The following is a 21,949-nucleotide window of genomic DNA, read 5'->3' as shown; positions in this document are numbered from 1 at the left end:
ATACATGACTTAAGTGGTAATTTATCAAGGTCTTGGTGTAAGGTACAACATGATGTGAATAAGGATAACAGAGTCAAATCTTAAATGCAGGCTATAGAAATGTAAGACATCATTAAGGCTAAAGAAAAAAAAAAAAAAAAAAGATGAGACAAAATAGGATCTTTGCTTTTGGAACCTGAAAGTTAAAAAATACTCCAAAAAGTTTAAAAACATATGTAAAAATATTAGCACTTTACACCATAATCTAACATGCATTTTTTTCCTGAAATAACAAAGTAAATTGAGTGTTTTCAGTAAAGAGTAAGAACCATTCATAATCTCCTACAATCCCTTTTTGTACCATCTGTGCTTCCAGCCTTTATAATGCATAAATAGGAGACTGAAGTGCTAAACTAATTCTTCACTGAGAAAAAAGAAGCATGTAGCCTAAACAAAGCTCTTTTCCAATTTAACATATATATCCCAATTATCTGCAAAATAGGACTTTCAGTCTGTTAATTAAATGTGCAATGACAATTCAGGTTATTGACATGAAAGAGTATATAAGAATGCACAGCACACTCAAGTGGGTGCTTTCCAACCTTCTCCCTAAAAAGTTACAGATTTAAACATCATACATCTCTATTGTGAAAGTTATATACTTCCATTATAAAAACAGGCCTGGTTTGGTTTTGTGGGGTTTTTTTTCTTCCATTTTACTTGCCTGGTGTGTGCATCTTTGTATGGAAACGTTACATTTCTTGTACGAGTTTGCAAAACACAAGCACTGCTTTTGCCTCTCAGAACAACCTGCTTTTGGTCCCAAATAACAATATTGCTCTTTTTTAGCTCAGATACTAGATACTGGAGGGTGAGAAAAGAAATCCTCAGACATTCCACCAAAGACTGCTGTACTGTGATTCTGCACAGCATCAGAGCACAAAAACACATAGCAGAATGAGCATCCACAGCTGCTTCAGTTCTTGGGGCGAAACATTTTTTTAAAGCCAGGAATATAACTTGTGGACCCATTGCCATTTCAGCTTCTGACGTACCGTTGCACATCACTACAAAGCCAAATTAGAATTTGAGGTTTGTCTCCCAAGGTTCAGCCCAGGTTTAGCTCTGTGATTTGAAATAGCCACAACTCACACAGCAACAAAGCTGAAGTGGAAGCAGCGGAAGGTAAATCTTTCCTATGGGATTTCTACCCCAGCTTTCCTCAGCCTGGAATTGCCTCTTTGCTGAGTGCGAGCAGAACAATGAGACTATTAAGCAGCTCGGCTTTGTTTTGCACACTCTGGAAACCCTAATTCCCTCCTGGGAGAGGATCTCTGTAAGAGGAGAAGCTGCTATTAGCATCTCTAATCAAGCAGGACAGGCAGAGGAACAAGCGGCCTCTCCAAGAAGAGCCTTGCACCCTGGGCTTTACACTGCTCAGCCCAGCCACCTCCTCACCGGTGAGGGCCTCCGTGCTGCCCCTCTTAATGCTGGAGAAGCTGGAGTCCTTGAACTAAGCTTGGTTGAGTTAAAATGAGTAAAGCCTGCTCTATCTGTGTGCACAGAAAATATTTTACCTACTAACAGAACCAGTCGTACTTTCCATATTCTCTTTTTTTACCTTCCGGCCCTCACTGTATTAAATTTAACAAAAATTGTCGTGAAATACATTTTAAGTGAAAAATGAATCAAAAAGGCCGGAATATGAAAAACACGCCCTACCAGGAAATCGAAGGATGTTACTCGCGGAGTGTATAACAAATGTTTTGAAAAGCACTGAGTCAGGCTTAGTGGCTAAACGTAAACAAGGTCCAGGCAATACGTCCAGCGCTGCTCCATCTGGCATTCAAACCACACGCTGTTCCCAGCCCAGCTCTGACTTCAGGCAGAGTACCGGGGACTAACAAAAAATATTCCTTCCCAAAATGTCTGGCTTCAATAATATTGGATATTAAGTGGTTTCTTTGGTGGCTTTTTTTACTCCATAACATCAAACATTGTCTGCTAAGGAATGCTGAACAACAGCCTGCCTGGAATAACCTGATTTAGAGGGTTGAATCCTTCTGCAGTCTCAGAGAAGAAGGATTCCTGCACCTTTGCAGGAGCACGCGAAAGCCCGCAGGGAAACCACAGAGAGGCTGCGAAGGGGGACAGCCCTGCCAGATAATACACAGCAACCGGCCATCGGTAACCACCGCCCGATCACAGAACTTCGTTCATCACCACGCGTGATTGTATCTCCAGGGCTTGTCTTGTATCATGTGTACAGTCCCCTTCTTGGAAAAAAGCTGGCTCCCAACCCCATACTCTCTCTCCTGTACCAAAGGTGGGTGTCACGCTGCTGATGGTGGGACGGTTCATGCTGGGAGGTTTTCTGGCCCTGACTCATACGCCGCTCTGCACGTGGGTCTGCTCACAGGCGTAGGCTGTTCCCCGGGGCAGCCTGGATGGTTTGCAGAGACAAATGGGTAGAAGGGCTTTGCTGAGTTCACCTTGGTTATCTCCAGCCTCTGTCAGGTACACAGCGTTGCTTTATACAGCCCTTCCTCTCGAATCTAGCCTGACTTACAGCTAAAGAGCTAACCACCTTCAGATGCTGGGAAGAGGGAACAGGGGGAGGGCAACACCACCATCCAGACTTCAAACGTAGCATCAGTCCACAGACCAAAGCAAATCTGCCTCGGCAGTCCGCTGCACAGGAATCCTAGATCTACACCTCCTTAGGCACTGCCCGCATCTGAATTTACACCTTTGCCATTCACCTTAGCCCACATCTGCTTCCAAAACAGGTTCTCACCCATTCCTCCTGCCACAGGTGCTGGTACCCGGCTAGTTTCTAAAAGCATCTCCCCTAGGGCAAGGCAAGTCTGTTATTCCTAATGATGTTAAATGGGTTACTCAGAAGGTATCATCTGTTGCTGCTCTGATGCAAACCGGATAGCTATGGTGTTGATCCTCCCAATTATTTTTGGACACTTGTCAGGCTTAACCATCTACCTGGAATTGGCACCACAACATCAAAATCAAAGGGAGTAATGATAAAACCATCAAGGGACAAATATAAATTATTAATAAAATTTCCACAATGCCAGCATGTGCCAGCCAGACATATTAAATAAAAAGCTCAAGTCGCTTCAGCTTAAAACCGGTGGGGTTTGGGGTTGTTGGGGTTTTTTTTGCTAGTGTTTACAAGCATCGCAGCATAAACAACAGAGCACTGGAAAATAAACCCTAAAATGGTAATTGGAGTGTCCAGCTTTAAACCCCACTGATGAGGCTTTTCAGCTTGTTTCTTCAGGGAAGGAAGACTAACGAGGATCACACTGTCTATCCTATCCTGTCTTAATCTTTCCCTTACTCCTCCTACCATAAATGTTGAACTGCTTGGCCAATTTCAACCATCTTGATAGAAAAGAGAGAGAGGAGGTTCCCAGAAGCTTCATGAGACAGGGACTGGGTAGAGAAGAGAGACCCTGTAATGCCCCGAGCGATGGAAAGGCTGATCAACTCACCATGTACTAGACCTCAGAGAATCTACAGATGACAGAGCCTTTAGAAGTGAAACCTACTACTTCTCCCATTCGTGGAACAGCTTGGTTTTTCTTGAAGCACGGTCCTCATTGCGTGGATCTCGATAAATGCCTTTATTAACATATTTTAACCAGAGCTTTCAACTGGCTACAGATTTCTAGGCTGTTCATCCCTGCGCAGTATAGCCACCTCAGAATGCAGTAGTCCACCCTTACAGCTGATCCCAGAAATCACTTTAAAATTATTTTTCTAGGCCTTTACCAGTACGTAAGTGAAACACACATGATGTGATGTTACTGAGTAGTGGAATTAATTCTGCCTCTTGCTACTTAGATTTTATTCTGCTTTCCCATGTCGGCTTCTTTATCACGTCTGTGTACTGCGCAAATCAGAACAAGCCACTGACAGCTGAACACTGACCTCTAGTTTAGTAACATAGGCAGGGACCACCTATTCTTGTTGAAAAGGATAGCTGTAGGTTTGGGATGGTAACTAATTGAATTTGGCCACTTGCTGATTTAAAGAGAAAAGACTCTGTATCTCATTTACCAGCCTCTTCAGGCCATCTGGCTTGCTGATCAGGAACTGAGCCATAGAAATAAACAGCCAAAATTTAGAATACACTGTCACACTATTAGCTCTTTTGTTTCATCTGCATTAAGATAAAGAACTCATTTTGAAAATCAATAGTGCAAAAACTTGCAGTATTTCCTTGTGAGGTACAGATGTCTGACAAAAAGACTTTCTAATTAAAGTGCTCGAATAACAAAGGCCATCTTTCACATTTGGCTTGTACATCCACCACAGACGCGCGCTTACTGAACATAAAGTTGACGAGTAAAAAAATTGTGTCTACCATCCTCAAGATGGACAAGATTTCACCTCACCGAACCTCACCATGCCCAAGGACAGAAGCTATTTCTTTCCCAATTTCCTCCTGGAAGCCAATCCGTCTTAGAGCTGAATGAGGGACAGCAAACCTGCCTATCCACTGCACGCAGGTGGACGGTGTGCCAGTGTGAAAACACGAAGCAAGGCTGCTAGTAGGAATTCACCTTGCTAAATGTACGCTCCTGCTGGAGGCCATCGCGTTCAGGCTCAGGTCTGTCAGGCAGCCCAGTTGTTCTGGGATCCCGACATCCTAAACGGGGTTAGGTGGCGTGAACGTGAAGAAGCTCCGAGCACGGTCTCCTCCATACGGCAAAGCACCGCGCCCTGCAAGCACTAATTCTCCGTACGAGGTTATCTCACGCAGGCCGCTGTCACAGGCCGTATCCCACTATGTGACCACCTGCCTCCATCCAAACACCCACCCAGGCTCCCTGCGTGGAAAAGAGTGGCTGTTCTGGCGCAGGGAGCCACAGGCTGGGAGAAAAGCTGCCATTGCTGCTGTGCCTGGGGTCCTGCTCCGAGGGACTCGGAGGTGCAGCCCAGCACGTCCCGGCACAGCCCCCCCTCACATGCTGGGAAAGATGCTGCTGGAGAGAGGGCTCAGTGAAATGCAAATGTAGCTGCTTCAAAAAGAAAATGAAAGTCAGAGGGTTTGCACAGGAAACGGTCTGGGGGCGGGGAAAGGAGGCTGAATGCCTTGCATTGAAATGCAAAGTGGAAATTTTCCTTCTCAGGAAGAGCAAAAACCCCCTCGGGGCGATGAGTTTTTAAGGGAGCAGGAGAGTAACTGGCAGCAAAACCCGTGCTAGGTCGGTCCTGAGAAGCAGTGCGAGTTACATCACCCCTTGTTCATTCTTGCAAATGCAGCTGCGTGACACCTTCTACTTCTGTCACCACGCTGGTTTTGAATACACGGGGGAAGAAAAAGCCTATCGAGATTTAATGAGAGCAGAAACGACGCGAACAGAAATCCCTCCAAACTGATACCAGCATGTCCCAAGCACGTCTAGTAATTACCGTCTGCCCACGTTCCCCGTTAGCTTCAGCCATTCGTCTCTTCCCCTGCCTGTGCCGTGCGCTTCGTGCTTGCTGAACCTCTTGCATACGAAAACTGACAAACGCCGAGGCCCCTACTGCAGAGCGCGTGGGTGGCTGCTTCACAGACAACCGTTTTGCCAGCCTTAGAAGCTTTTTTAGCTTTGTCAGGCTGTGTGTGAGTGGATTCATCTTATCCAGCAGATGAGGAAAAAAATGGGAATGAGTTTGACAGGCAGAAACAAAAGATTTGGCTTAGTCTGAAAAAAGAGAGACGCGCTGGTTCGACCAGTGGAGAGTGTTAGCTGGCAGAGGGAGCAGCTAGGAGGAGGGTGTCTTGGAGGGGGCACTGAATTCAGCAGGAACCGAGCCCGGTGAGCAATGGTCTGTATCGGCACGTGTGTCGGCGATGGAGGCGCATCCCCTATCGCCACCAGCTCTTTCGGCGTCATTTCTCTTAGAGCACTTGTACTTCTCTTTCAGAATCACTTGGTCTCTAGCCACCGCTGCCGATGCGCTAATTGGTGATATGTCTTCACAAATCAGCCTTACCTCTTGGCTCTTGTCCTCAAGGTTTTGTTTTACCATTGCCCTGACCACCCTTCTGTGCAGCACTGACTTTACACAATTGCCTGTCCTGTTTCACCAGAGCCCTCCCCTGGCTAAAGAGCAAAGAAAACAAGCTGTGTGAGCAATGCTTTTTTGACTAATTAACAAGTTAGTATTTTTTTTTTTTCACAGTCTCCTCTGTATTTCCCAGCTACCCAGTTTCTGCTTCTGCTGCATGCTTTTGCCTTTGTGTGAGTGCCGGCCCACACCTAACTCTTTGTCCCAGACCTGTGATGGCAGGCATTGCTGTCCTGTGGTGACATGAGTGACAAAATCTGCTGATTCTTTCATTCAGCTTGTTCTGATGACTGTGCATGTTAAACAAAGCTACAGACTGCAGAAGGAATGAAGTCTGTTTTCCAAAATGTCCCTATCGTATGGATTCTTTAACATCTAGGAAAAAAATAAGCTCATTAACTTTCCACTTAGCAAGAAAGCATGAAAAAATTCTCTCCTCTCCTGGTCTTCTTTTGCTGAGCGTGTAGAAAGTCAGTGGTTTTGAGAACCCACCTCCTCTCTCATGCGTTGCTGAAATTGCCCAGGAGTTACTCAGTAGTTCTCCGGAGAAAACAGAGCAGCAGTCACACACAGGCAGAGCCTGTAAAAATGATCAGGTTTGGTGCTGTGTTACCTTTTAGGAAACAAGGTGGAAAATAAACCAAGAATCCTAGGAGAGCAGGAAGAAAGTACTGGAACTTTGTGTCTCCTCAGCTCTGGTCCAGAGGGCCGGCAGGAGGAGGTTGGTCCCCTGCCCTGTTCGCTGGAGGAGTGAGGGCTTTGGGCAAACAGCTTCAGCACTGGTTTTCTGTTGACTCCCATAAGTATAGCAGTTACAGCTGTCCCTCGAGTGCTGGAGATAAAGATTATCTCCAGTATAACTGGAGTCGACAAGCAAAAAGACTGCTGATGTTTCTGGGTAGGAGCCCTTGTTCCCAAAGCAGAGAGGAGCAGCTAAGCAAACTCACTACGGACCTTGGGGAAACACAAAGGCACTTCAGATTTTGTGTGCTGAATTAAGGTTTCTGGTAGAATTTTAACCTGACCTTTCTCTAACTATTTGCTTTCATAGAAAAATCTGTGTGTAACTATGTGAAGAAAGAAACAGAAATTTCAAGAAGAAAATGTAAAATATATATAATTTTTTTTACCCGCCTTTCTCTTTCTACAGGGGAAGAAACAAATCTGACTCCAGCAGATCTAACTGGGAGATGGTTTATGTGTACAGGGTTAAACCTGATCAAATTCTGTGCTTTATCTTTTTTCCTCTACCACTGTCTTTCATGTATATTTTAGGCTCTCATTCTGCCCTGAAAAAGATGCAGTTACAAAAGGCCGAGTCTATGTAAGGCTCCTGCGTGGCTGTGTACGTGAACAATCTATTAAAAAGAAATGTCAGTTGTAAGCACTTAATAATTAGGGTTACATATTTCTGGATTACTAATCCTTTATAGATACTCTGTTTTACTAACACAGTACAGGAATAGACAGTGCTCTCTTCTAGACACTGTTGATCATTTATATTCCTTCCTGGGATGCTGCTTTAAAATCCTTTCACTGGATTCAGTGAATCCAGACTCTGATGCCTCAGAGCCTACTTCTGCCTGACTGGCAGAATATCTAAATGAATGGCCCCTGGCAAAATGTAAACATCTGACATTCTGCTCGAGGGACAATTTATTTTAACAGTGAAAACAAGCAAATACCTGTCTAAACAATACTGTAACTGCTTTAAAGAAGTAAATGTAAGTGTGACTAGATATTAAATGGTTTTTTATCTGTTAAAGAAATTTCTTTGTATTTGTTTTAAGGAAAAACTATAATAAGCACTGCCAACATTAATATTTCCTCTCCACATTGTCAGCTTCCAGGGGTGGTCAAAAGACTCTCTTGTTTTGGCCAGCTTACGATGCCCTGTTAGCCCTGACTACTTTGCAAGCAATCCCATTGAGGTAAATGGAACTAAATAAGGAGAAGATGCTACCCAAGGTAAAGATATTTACAAGCCCTTGAGACAACAAGGTTGCAGAAACGGGACCTTTGTCCTTGCCAGGGGTCATGTGAGCCAAGGAAGATGATTTACCTTCCAGAAGGGCGAGGTTACGCAGGTGGTGCTATTGCTTGCTTGTGTTAGTGAGCACTTTTAAATGCCGGAGATGATCACCTCCAGTCATAGTACCACAGCAGGGCTTTTGGCTTTGCCTAATCGTTAATTTCAAATGTGCGTTATGGGAGATGCCTTCCTTATTAAGAAAAGTTAAAACAAACATGATTTACACAACTCTGTTTACCTGTAAAATAAAACTACTACAAAGCAGACATAGCCATGAGCTGAAAATTTTTCTACTGAGGAATAAGCTTGGATCAAATGTCCCAGGCGCTTTCCATGCTGGGACTCCAGAAGTAAAGTGCTCCGAACATGGCTGGTTTAGCTCTGGGGTTTTGTACCAGAGCTCATTCTGAAACAACTGTGGCCAGATGTCCCCAAGGTTTAACTAGTGTTCCCTCCTACCACTGGTGTCACTCCAGGCACTCTTTGCCAGGGTGTTGTTAAGACTTTCACATTGTGAATTCCAACAAATGACAGATTTAGCAGCAAAGTCTATCCCTAAACCACTGGTTGCTGGAAGTAAGGAGGACATACCAGAAGTAACTTCTCTCAGCATTTGCCTTGCTTCTGGTATTCCTTTTTCGCTACAACAGGCGTCAGGATACTGGACTAAATGACCTATTGGTCTGACCCAATATGGCAGTCCTTAAAAATCCATTCATTACAGCAGCCTGCTTGTTTTCTGCAAGTCTCAAAGTGCTTTACAAGGAGTGCAGGTGCAGAAGTGGGTCTTGGAGAAGTGAAGGGACTTGCCAGCAATCTCTGAGCAGACTGACTCTTAGCGCTCAGGAAAAGTGCACAGATCTTTGTTCATTTGTGCTGTTTCTTTCTCTTTCTCTTCTGTGGCTATCCCTAATTTGGCTCTCATAAATTGCCTAGTTTATGATTTTGTTGGTGGTGTTTGTAAGCTGCTGCCTCAGTCATTCTGGTAAGTTTGACACCCATACAACCTCTAGCATCCTCTCTCAGCTTTGTCTGTACTCTATGATTACCACCCACCCCTTCCCTTATTTGTCTGTCTTGCTATGACAAGAAATGCAGTGGCAATAATAACAGAGGCTGTCACTCACAGTGCTAATTATGCATTAAGTTCTTTAGAGGTCCTGATTCTTTGCTTCATGATAGCAGTCTCACTTTCCTCCTCATTTGGCAGCAAATCCAATTACATGTAAATTATAAATCCCTGGGCCTTGACATAACCTTTACAGCTCCTTTTATAGTGTCTCTTGATACTGCTGTCTCCCAGATGGCTAATCCTATCTGGAGCCATCTATTTGCTGTTGGTTTACATGTTTGCTGTAAAATGCTGTATTCCCTCCATAAGAGATCTCAAGCTCCAAATCTAAGTTTGTGCTTTTGGACCACAAAGTCTGTAAAACAATTGTTTTCTGGGTTTATGTTCTTCTGCACCTTCTGGATGGACACAATAAAAAAAAAAAAAAAAAAAAAAAGGTTTTCAGAGAGTACTTACATATGCTAAGAAAAATGTTTGGAGCCAAGAGGAAAATGAAAGATCAGTCAGTGCTTGGGTAAGGTTTCCTAAGGTTTCTCAGGCTGAGAAGAAATGACCTTGTAGGCAGGACCAAAGGGAACTTAAGTCTGGATACTACTGTATCATTAAAGACAACAGAGCTTTCATATAGATTACTGACAACGTGATTGAAAGAAAAATCTGCTCCATGGTCAAAAGAGTAACTGGAAATAGAAAAGACCCTTAAAAGAAATTATCAGCTGAGATGTGATCATTACAAATACTTTGGAGCTGGGTGTACACAGCACACAAATATTGCCCTGACATGGAATTCAGAACAGAGTAGATTTCACTGAGAATAAGGCTGAAACATAAATTTGGAGGAGGCAACGTTGCTGAAGCAAAGGAGCAGCCAAGATAGGCAGGGTAGAGACAGATGCAACATGCTGTGAGACACCGTGACATGATATTGTTTGTGCTATGATTGTGCCTGGAAATCTGAATCAGATTGTGTGATCCCAGAGCATAAAATGCCACACCAACTACTCAGAGGCATTCCCTCCAAAAAACATTTAAACCTCCATAAAAGCAGTAACACTTTTTGCTCCAGTTGCAGTTTCCACTGACTTTTAGGCTGAAGCTCCAAGTAGATCATAGACCAAAAGATACCAATGAGGAGAATAAACATTACCCTGGCAGTTCCTGAGCTGGCTGGCTAACAAATTTCTCCCTCCAGAGCACAAACCAGAAAGCTGTCATCGAAGATAGATGCCAAGAAAGCCATCCAACTGTATGGCTCCGATCTTAATTTCCACCTGAAGGAAACCATATGTGGTGGGTTGACCCTGGCTGGATGCCAGGTGCCCACCGAAGCAGCTCCATCACTCACCTCCTCAGCTGGACAGAGGAGACAATATATAATGAAAGGCTCGTGGATCGAGATAAGGGCAGGGAGAGATCACTCACTAATTACTGTCAGAGGCAAACCAGACCCGACTTGGGGAAATTAGTTTAATTTATTACCAATCAAAATCAGAGTAGGATAATAAGAAAATAAAAACTAAGCCTTAAAACACCTCCCCCCTCCTCCCTTCTTCCCAGGCTTAACTTTACTCCCAATTTCTCTGCTTCCTCCCCCCAGTAGCACAGGGGGATGGGGAATGGGGGTTACGGTCAGTTCATCACATTGTCTCTGCTGCAAATTCCTCCTCAGGGGCAGGGCTCCTCACACTCTTCCCCTGCTCCAGCATGGGGTATCTTCCACGGGAGACAGTCCTCCAAGAACTTCTCCAACGTGGGTCCTTCCCATGGGCTGCAGTCCTTCAGGCACAGACTGCTCCAGCGTGGGTCCCCTGCAGGGTCACAGGTCCTGCCAGAAAACCTGCTCCAGCGTGGGCTCCTCTCTCTGGGTCTGCAGGTCCTGCCAGGAGCCTGCTCCAGCATGGGCTTCCCACAGGGTCACAGCCTCCTTTGGGCACCCACCAGCTCCAGCGTGGGGTCCTCCACGGGCCGCAGGTGGAGATCTGCTCCATCGTGGACCTCCCTGGGCTGCAGGGGGACAGCCTGCCTCACCAGGGTCTTCCCCACGGGCTGCAGGGGAATCTCTGCTCCAGCGCCTGGAGCATCTCCTCCCCCTCCTTCTGCACTGACCTGGGGGTCTGCAGGGTTGTTTCTCTTACATGTTCTCACTCCTCTCTCCGGCTGCCGTTTCTGTGCCATAGCAACTTTTTTCCCCTTCTTAAATCTGTTCTCCCAGAGGCACTACCACCATCGCTGATGGGCTCAGCCTTGGCCAGCGGTGGGTCCCTCTTGGAGCCGGCTGGCATCGGCTCTGTCGGACACAGGGGAAGCTTCCAGCAGCTCCTCACAGAAGCCACCCCTGTAGTCCCCCCCGCTACCAAAACCTTGCCACGCAAACCCAATACACCATAGATCAGTATAAGCTGGGCCATCTCCACTATGTTTTTCAATCTTCAGACCTGTTGGAAAGGCATCAGAGTAATCGGGAGACTCTGCACACTCTGAGTGGGAGTGGCAGCAATAAAGGGCTTGTAAGAAACTCAGTTAGAAGGAAAGCAACCTTTATTTCCTGACCCAGACAGATGCCTGAAATAGGTAGGTGAGGGTTATGCTAGCATCAGTGAGGGCAACACAGTGTAAACATTGGAGATGCAGACATGATTAGTTAAATAATTAGACACTCTCAGTGGCTCCTGACACAAATACTTCACAACTGCTTATTTAAGAGGTGTTGCTATTACCTTGCTGCTTGAGATAGAAATACCCACAACCCTTTGCAATACCAAACGTTACCTTCTAAGACATTTTATTAGTGAAGAAGCACACTGGTCTAAATAGCGTTAAACTCCCAGAACCAGTACCTCTGAGGCCCTTAACAGCCAGAAGCACTTAGATTTTCTCTTTTTCTATTTCTCTGATGATAGCACTAGTACCATTTTGCATCCTGAAGTGCCATCAGTTCCCTAAGTACTGGCCAACCACAGTTTTACAGAACACTCTTTGCAGGGGTCCACTGCGTCTCATTCATACAGTAACCCAATCTGATTTCATTTTTTTTATGTCGGCTAACAGGATCGTGACAGAATTCATTACAGCTGTAAACCAGACTTCCAGCAATGAACAGCAGAGGGAACCTGAGCTGGAGTTGGTATTTGTAGACCTGCTCATTTTCCTTTGTTAGTCTGGGCACTTAATGCTGCTTAATGGCATTGCCCTGCTGCTATAAATACACAGGCAGTCACTTGACCTTGGCAGTTGTTTTGGCTAAAATAATTGTCCTTTGAAACTGGCAGGGGCACAATAGGAGCACATGCCTGCCATCCTCTGCAGCCCGGCGCTCAGCTGGAATGAATGACCTTCACCTCGCTCTGAGGGTGCAGCTTCACGAGTGGCTTACACTGAGCTGAGAAGGGCTAGTACTAAAATGGCGACCCCCACCTCTTCCTTTTTCCCCTGCTACGTGCCCCTACCCACTTTTCTTGTGTCACTGATCAGACTGAAAATTAATCTTTTTCCTTTTCCTCCAATGATTCAGCCCACTTTTAGAGTGAAGGGAAGGAAAATGCACTTCTAGGATTCAACGCATTTTTCCCTGTAACAGACATCTGGACTAGAACAGATGAATCAAAAGAACTTCTCTTTTTCCTTTCACTGTAAGGTGACTAGACAGCTATAAGCCTATGCTCTGTTTATCTAAAGGTAGATGAGAAAAAATCCCATCATTAACGTGCGTATTCATGTCTCCTACATTTCCCCCCTTGAGAAGTTTTTTAAGCCAGCTGACCAGAAACCTTTACAATCCTAGTGAGAGGTACGGTCCCCTACAGGACTTCATCCTCTTAGCCTGTATTCTAGGATTAGTCAAATTGCCCTCAGGATCAAGTGTCAGGTGCTGGTATTCTGCCATTAATGTCTGTAAGGATCTGTGTTTTCTCCAGTTAAATTCCCTATATCAACAGTTCACTAGTGAGCAAGCCAGGATGGCCTCTGTCATGTCCAATTTCAGAATCTCGGTGTCAGCCTCATGCCAGACAGATCCTTCAATGAGGTGCTTTCCTTCGCCAATCAGGCATCCATGGAAGCAAAGGTTGCCCAAGCCCAGTGCCCACAGGCATTTTTCGTGGCAAAAACAAGTGGAAGAGGGATGGGCTCTTTCTGTGTATTTTTTGTTCTGCATTCCTTCAATAGCTAACATCTTATAACTGATATTTAGAGAACAATACAGTTCACAAATGGTACATTAAAAGGCAACTGGGAAGTTGCCCAGAAGTCACAACTGTATTTTTTGTCATTTACTACATCAAAAATAAAGCAGAGCCCTGGTCTATTCTTAGAAGTGCTGCTGCTACAGCAACATCAATTTGAAGCTTGTCAGAATACTACACTGTACCAGTAGCACTTACTATATGGAATCATGTAATTATGCTATAGTATAACTGTTCTCTAACTACACATACCCACGCACATGCTAGATATCAAAGGTAGTTTGGTTGATACAGCATGTTTTATATGCAGAGGTGACATAAACTGTCCCAGAAACAGCATCTTGCTCTACAAGATGAGCCTCCACCAGGAGCACTGGCTGGCATACTTTCAAAGTCTAACTGCACTGCCAAATCCTTTCTAGCATTAATGAAGTCTTACCATGGACAGAACTAGAAGGAAAGGGTTAATGCAAAGAGTAACAGCAATAAGCAATTGATGAAGATAATCATCCATGCTCACCCAGCTCATTCAGTTGCTATTTAGAACTCATGACAAAGAGCAAACCATTACCTTGTACAAACAGAGACAGATGTCAAGTTCCTTTATGACAGAAAGCAACAGTCAGGGATGCAGGGCTATAAATGACCTCTTAGTATACTTCCTATCATATAGCAAGACAATTTAATTATGTTTTGTACAATGATGAAACCACTAAAGAGAAAGTGGAGTGTAATCAGTTTTGTGTATTTATTTGATTTGAAAGGTAAGCACCGCATCCCCAAGTAGATACAACAGCTGCAATGATATCAAACATCATTAGTGAAATAATACAGGCAGATACAATACAATTTGAAATGCATTTATCAGCATCACATATTCAATAATTTCAATCAGGAATAGCTTTGCAAAAGTGAGTGACTACAAGGTGTGTCAGCTGTACTGAGGAAAAGTAAACAATAAGTTTAGGACATCACATAGTTTTAAGGGCTTTTAATCTACTCGCTGATGTACAAATAAATAAATAAATATGACAATCACTAAAGACAGCAGTCAGTAGAGTGCCAATCTGTAACTAAAGGGATGATTTGGGAAAATAGGGGGATTGACACCTACTACATAATGTTCACTAATTTTTTGTCTTCTGTTCTATGAACTTTTCAGAATAGCTAGGATAAGGGCCTCCATCTTTCAGGCCCAGAACCAGCCCAAGCAGGCAGAGCAGTCACAGTAAAGTGATAAAAGGATAAGACAACTCATGGTCACACAAAATACAGTTTTTACCTGCTTTCAGAATGGCTTTCATGCAAAATGCTTCCCTGTTTTCTTAAACTTTCAAAATAAACCACTTCTAGTTGCACCTTTGTAAACCAAAAGCCCCTGCCATCTAACGTGTACTGTTTAAATCTATTAATTTTAATTACTATTCCAAATCCCGACCAATAAAGCTAAAATCCAGACAGGGTAAATTTCTACCTACTTTTCTTAAAGGTGCTAAAAAGCAAATCAAAAAATTACAGGGAGCTTGTGACTTTCTGAACCTACCAAATCTCCTGCTGCCCACATGCATATGTCTCAGCATTAGCTAGTAAGTTTACAACGACACGGCGATTTCAAGAGTACAAGCTAAATGCACACAGTAAATCTCTGGCACGTGCCAAGGAAAAAAAATGTCGTGCTTATCTAGCTGGTGTTAGCTATCACTGCTGGGGCTGATTATGCTATTCAAGACAATTAACGATAGTTTATGTGCATGAGCTATCAATAATAAGTGTTGGAATTACAACACCAGGTACAGGAAGAGGTATGCACATAGACTAAATTTAGCTGAGTGAAGCTAATCCCCATCCGCAGCTCCTTCTGTAGCCTGTGGAAGTGTAAGCTTCTCTAGCAGGCAACTCAGAGCACGAGCTTAATTTAGGTGGAAGTTTCAGGAGAGGCAGAGAGCTGATTTAGTGTTTCTCAGCCACAACAACGGGAAAGGACTCTCCTTGTGCCTGCTCATCCTGGCCCTTCTTGAGCTGTCTCTGGAGTTTGCTGGGCACTTCACTGAACCCAGTCAGTTGGCTAATGAGCAGAAGACTACTTCAAGGCAAGAAAAGTGATAGTCTTCAGCTGATTTAGTGAGCTGAACTGGCTCAGGAAGAGATTAGAGAAGCATCAAAGCTGGTGGGTGTGAGGGATGAGCCGGGGTGGAGGGCAGCACTTTGAGACTTGCCCGTTCCCACAGTGCTGAGCCGATCCTTTGACTCAGCTCCGCTGGGTAACTTCACCCTTGGCTGCTATGTAAATGGAGAGTTTTAATGGTGGCTTAAAGGAGTCCCTACGCCCACACTGTAGTTTCCCACTCCTGTTCTCATGCTGCGGTCACTGTCATGGGGCTGGATAACAAACTGATAGAAATGATTTCCCTGAAAACAGGGATTTGCTTTCGAGCCAGCGCAATTGCAGCAATACAGATAAGACAGCAGCAAACAGCGATGCGGAGCTGGAAGCTGCCAACATGGGGCAAAACCATCAGAAGTTGGTTTTGCTTCCAAAGCCAGCATCTCCTACTATGCCTTAGAATGCTTCTGGAGGAGAGTTTCTGCTGACTGTGGTGGGGGGATGAAAATAGCTTCCCCGGGCAAGAACTAGCATTTGGGACTAGGCCCCCTAGAAGGCTCCATTTATTCACTCACCATAACAGGAGGGGCTCAAGTCCTCTCTTCTGTGGGCATCTCGCTTAGGTGCGAGTCAGAAGGGCAAATCGGGGAGTCTGCCTTACGTGAAGAGAGCAGTGGATGTCTGTGGTGGGTGTGGGGTGCCTAGAGGAGGTGGCATGAGCAATCAGAACATGAGCTACATCTAGAACTTGCTTTGGGGTTGACTTGCAGAACTGAGGAACAGTTTCTATGTCTTGGTTTCTTTGCTTAGAAGAGAGGGGTATCAATATAAAAAATAATGGTACTTAGATGGAGCCAGACAGTCAGAAAGCAATGTCTTCTGATCTCTGCTGGTTTGACCCAGCTTTGGAGCAATGGGTATGCATTGAAATCCTCTATGTCACATTACTGAATTCCAGCCATAAAGCACTGGCTCTTCTTTCAGTTTACAGTAATGGTGTGGGCTAAACAAAACAACAGTTCCTCACAATAATTAAAAAGAATCATAGAAATTATAAGTTAAACCCAACTCAAAGATCTTTGTTACAGTCGTCCTAAAGCTCATGGCTCACTTTGCTTTGCTTACAGCATTACAAACCAAAGTGGAAGCTTGATTGGTTGAATAACTGGGATATGTTTGAAGGAGAAGATTGAAAATGTGTCCATGGATGTCTTACTTGATCTTTGTGTATCACCCTCTAGGACCACTACTGGAAAATGTAACCCCATTCACTTTCTGTGGGACTTGCGTCTGTCCCCACTTTCAGCAATCATTTTTCCCCCCTGCAAAACCTGCTAACCACAGGAACAGATTAGCAGAGTCAAGGGGCACTCTGGACTCACAGCATAGCCCTTCTTCTCGGCGTGCCATCATGTGTGATTTTAAAGGCAATGAGTTTTATTTTCAGATTTTGAAAACTCCTTAGTTTGAAATACAGAAAATATTTCAATGAGATCAACCTGGCATAGATACTTGCCTACCTTCATGACCAAGTCTGCCAGGCTGACAGGGAGTGCCAAGCTACCATGCCGTCTACAGGGAGCAGCCCCTGTGCTGTTGCCACTTGCCACCTCTCAGGATATATACTGGTCAGGTGAAATAAGCTGTGTCTGAGGACACTCCAGGAGTCTCCCCAGGACTCAGATATACACTGACACACTGCATCTGCCAACAGTTCTCTTCGCCGTCCCCATAAAGCCAACACCATTAAGGGCAGGATGCTCCCTCACTTCGCCTGATTGCTTTCTGCCAACTTCCATCAACAAATCTGTACCACCATGAGTCCCCAGTGGGTTCAGTGCAAAGCGTGTCCTTCCTAGCCTTCACACAGGACTTGGCTGTAGTGATGGAGCCAAACATTCCTCAGTACTGGGAAACATGTTAAATAATGCTCACTGGAAGCTCAGTTGTGTCCACAGTATTTTCCACAAAGCTTGCTCTGTGAACTGCAGAGCGGTATGGGTCCAGAGTGCAATACGGCAAAGGTTAGTTAAGATATCAATGGATGCTTCCCAAAGAGGTCGATCAGCCTTGACCCTTAACATCAACAATCTGCTTCAAAGGCAGCGGCTGGAAGCCTGTGACTGTACTAGAGAGCATGGGCAGAAGTGCGTTTCCGTAAAACAGGCAAAAATGCATTCGGTCTGTCTTCAGAATTACGGTAATTTTTAACAAGGTAAATTGTGGGATCATGTAAGTGAATGTCTAGGTGGAGGGGATTGGGAGAGATGAATCTGTTCGTTAGCAAAACTCAGTTTAAACAATGTCCAGACATGGGGGATTCAAATAGTATAGTACCATCTCCAAGTATGACATGCATACGAGGAAACCTGGAATGAGCTCCTAAAAAAGTGATCACTCCTGCAGCTGTGGAACTACTTCAGAAGTCATTGAAGACATTACACGTGTTTCTACATGAAGCACTACTAGAAAACCTAGTGTAATATAGTAATTATACTAACAGCAGTACTATAAAAATCTTTGTACCACGACAAATTGCAGTGGGACACATCACTCTTCAGGCAAATAAGCTACAGTATGTCATTACAGGGGATGACTGCACTAATGTAAAAAAATCCTCAGCATGAACATGGCCTTGCACTCCTGTGTCTGGAGAGGTGTTAGGCTGACAAAGCCATATTCACTTCTTCAGACATACAATGAACAAAATCCATACCTAAAAATCTTAGGACTACTGAATTTTCTGAACAGTTATCCAATTCAGAGAAAAGAAATTGTCCTTATTGTACGGAAATTCATCTACAGAGAAACATCACTGTCTGTATGCCATACAAACTTTCAATTCTACATATTTTTGCTTGCATTTGGAAGGCATTGGCTGAATGGTCCTTGTGGAAGACAGACTTCTCTTTATCCATGGATGGTGTGCATACTGGATTGTAACAAAGTAGGAAATGTTTCAAAATATTTCTTTGATATTTTAAAGATGAAATTATAAAGGATCTTTGACAAAAATTGTTTAGGATGTTCTTTCCTTTTTTTTCCTTTGAGATTATATTTCACCAAGATGATGACAGAGATCCTACGAGGCTTTCCCAACACTTACACTGGCAGAGCGGAGAGAAGAGGGAACCATAGTGCAAGGATATGAAGAGTCACTGAGGGCACGGCAGGGAGGGAAGGCCCTTCCCAAGCCAGGTCCTTTGCCAGAGCCAGATGTGCAATACCATGTAAGTACTGCATTGCCCCATTTCTGTCTTATCACTTACTTCACAGCTGTTGTTTCTCCTGAACTTTTTAATTAGCCAGAGCTATCAATCCAGTTTAGTTGCTACAAACTGAGTGCTATTACTTACCTAATTGCAAAATTTTATAACCGTTTGTTTCCTCTGACATCAAAGAAATTCATTAAATGAGATCATCGCATTTCACTCCTTTTGCACTATAGTCTCAGACACTGAAACACAGACTCCACTCCACCATGATGCAGGTTTGCAGGAAGCAGCCCCGTGTGTCCACTTGCCGTGGCTCCCAGATACGCTTTCTTGTTCGGCTTCTGCATGCCTGTGCAAGCAGTTGGAGGTATCGGGGGTACCTACACACACAAGTGCCCCAAAATAGAGGGTAAATCAAGATTATTTTGAAAATGTGGGCTATTATGATGAGTTAAAAAGTTTCATTTAAAAAGGAAAAGGTCTCCATCCTGTTACCTCTTCCACTAACACGAGGAACTTAACGGCGGGCGATCACTGTGCAAACTTGCACACACGTGCAAGTGGTGTACCTTTGTCTTGTTTTATTAACTACATTATAAAGCACTTTATTATGAATGTGTTATCTGTATAACACTGTATAATCTTTAAGCAAAAATTAAACAGAAACTAGGCCCACTGCCAAAAATAAGGAACCATTCCTTCAAATAAAACTGGGGTAAAAGAAGCTTGCAAAACTGCCAGTCCAAGATCATTTTTCTTTATTGTGTGATGTATTTTCCCTTTGAATGGAAAATCCAGATGAATAAGCACAGAATTAAAATATAGGTGGACCAGAATTTTAATTCAGCACCTGCCAGCATTGCACATGTCAGCACTTCGTGATTTCCAGCGGATGAATTCAGTTCTCTGTATTTTGCAAAGCTGGACAACTAATTATTTTTTTTTCCATTACAGCCATGCGAAATCACGCTTAGAGCATATCCATCCCACAGCCTGATGACCTGATCTACCAGGTCCAACACAGTGACAGAAGATCACCTTTTACCTTACGTTCTCCTGCCACCAGGCCTATATCCCATGCTCTTGTGGTGTAATGGGTTCCTTCCCTCCTAGGTTGTATTTTTCCTGATGTTTACTACCTTAGGACTACAGCCACCATCAAACCATGACCATCAGACCATCAACATTTTGCTGTGAGAAAGAGTTCCCTTAAGAGAGTTTTTCAAGCTAGATCTCTGTTTCTAATGAGGTTTAATTGCAGTTTGGGAAAAAAAGAACCAGCAGGGAAATCCTATCTACTTTAATGTGTTTTGGGAAGATGATGGGACAGATGTAAGTAGCGGAGTATCTTAGACTTATCTAATTACAGACTTTGTATACAAACCAAAAGTTAAATGTGATTTAAATGTACACACACAAAAATGTTGTAATTGTATGAAGGTTATCAGGCAAATTTATTTAGACTGTGTCCCTTAACACGAGGGTTTGTTTTTCTGGAAAACTGCGCTTCATCAAAAACGCCAACGTTGCCAAACTAGAGTTGAACTTTGAAACTGTGACCTGTCACCAGGAGACTTCCCGTGTGATGTTGGGGAGATCTCTTCACCTATCTGTGCCTCAATCCTCCATCATCTGGAACAATAAATAAGTAAATAACTAAGAGCAGGAAGAGGGAATAATCTTTCTTCTGCTGTTCTCCACCTGCCTTGTCTATTTAGATTGCAAGCGCTTCAGGGAGGGGATTAAATACCCTGTGCTTTTAACACTGCAAACAAAATGAAGCCTGATCTAAAAGGGGGCCTAGGAGAGCTGTTGTAAGATGTGGTACATGGTCCAGTCTGCCTTTAAAGGCTTTAAGATCTTGCAAATAGGGAAGTGGCATTTTCCTCTCCATTTATTACAAATGCTACTATGAAAATTGATGGTTGAATGCTCACAAGGGGAGAGAAGGATCCTGTCCAAAGAAGACATAATGCAGCAGCGAATGTTCCTCCCAACAGGTGCTGTTGGGGCAAGCACAGCCCCTTGGTTCTGGTTCAGGAATGAAAATACCTTACTCTGATCCTTCCCTAACCTCTCCTGTACGTTTTCTTCTCCCTTCCCCCTTATTTTCTTGAAGTTCAGCTGTGCATGTTCCTGTTTTGATTATGCAGGATAGACTTTCTTACCCTTACATTTCATTGTGTAACTATTATTTACCTCCAGCTCCCATTTCAGCCGTAGTTACCACAGTCTTGAATTTATTTGCTTATAGCAAGTCACTACCTGAAATGCCATGTGGATGGCTTAACTCATTCCCTTCCCTCCAGGGGACGCTTTGCAATGTCAAGCAACGTAAAGAAGCAAAGTAGGTCATGGTTAGATAGTCACTTAAAGACAGCATGAATCTGTACTGCTGCCCAGAAAAGCAGCTTTTACCCTTTCCTCACCACTTGCGCTCACCACCTCTCTCATGCTGGCACCAGCGTTTGTTTGGCTGCTTGGTGAGCCAGAGGGAATTAATCCAGTTATTACTAGCCTGGCAAAACACCTGGCAAAAAAATCGATAAAACCTTAAACTGGCCACGACAGAAAAAAAGGTAACCGCAGTCTTAGACGGCAAGGGCCGGGCTCTCTGCCTAGTCACGTTTAATCCGGTGACTTATTGGGGAGGACTCTGGAATCTACTGTTCTGTTTTCCCTCTTGTGAGAGAGAGTTAATCACCTGTGACAAGAAACCTAAAGCTTTCTTGTCTTCCCTAGTGAAACTAAACGTGTACAGATCAGTATTTTGCCTCTACTTTCTTCCTTTACAGCCAGAAAGAAGTAACATTATGGCATTAGGAGAAAATATTCTTTGCTATTCTTTCTTATTTTGCATGGGTCGGTCCCGCAGGAATTTAAACAAATCACTTCCTTCTTCCTTCGCTCAGCAACAGTGGCAAATGGTATACCCGAATTTTCAGCTGATCTGCTCCACAGGTCAGAGGAAAGGTGTGCCGTATCATCTGGTTTTTACTGTTACTTATGGTGACCGATGGGCTTATTACTTTTACAAGGCACAAAACTCCATTCACGCTCCAGGGGCTCATTCCCCAGGTCCTCCATACTGCCGTTTTAAAGTGATGCTCTACTGGGACGTGGTGAAATAGTCAAGAGAGTGTGATACGGCTGGGGCCGAAGCAGTTGTTGGAGGAGGAGCGGTCATGGCACCCACCGGGCTGCACTCCTCCTTCCCGCCTAAGCATTCCCCCGCGTGTGCCTCCAGGCGTGCCACTGTCCCACCGGGATTTGTTCAGCCAC

The 21,949-nt window shown here is 44.1% G+C and overlaps 1 long non-coding RNA gene across 1 annotated transcript; it reads left to right on the top strand.

The window, feature by feature from the left end:
- The first annotated feature begins 1,853 nt into the window (after positions 1-1,853).
- On the top strand, positions 1,854-18,669 carry LOC126047791 (uncharacterized). Its single transcript, XR_007508712.1, has 4 exons — positions 1,854-2,305; positions 7,907-8,031; positions 18,324-18,399; positions 18,504-18,669. It is a non-coding gene; the product is annotated as an uncharacterized LOC126047791 (long non-coding RNA).
- The last annotated feature ends 3,280 nt before the right edge of the window (positions 18,670-21,949 follow it).

This window comes from Accipiter gentilis, chromosome 18 (genome assembly GCF_929443795.1).
Source record: "Accipiter gentilis chromosome 18, bAccGen1.1, whole genome shotgun sequence".
NCBI classification, from domain to species: domain Eukaryota; kingdom Metazoa; phylum Chordata; class Aves; order Accipitriformes; family Accipitridae; genus Astur; species Astur gentilis.
The sequence above is the reverse complement of the archived record's forward strand: the minus strand, read 5'-3'. Positions and strand labels throughout refer to the sequence as shown.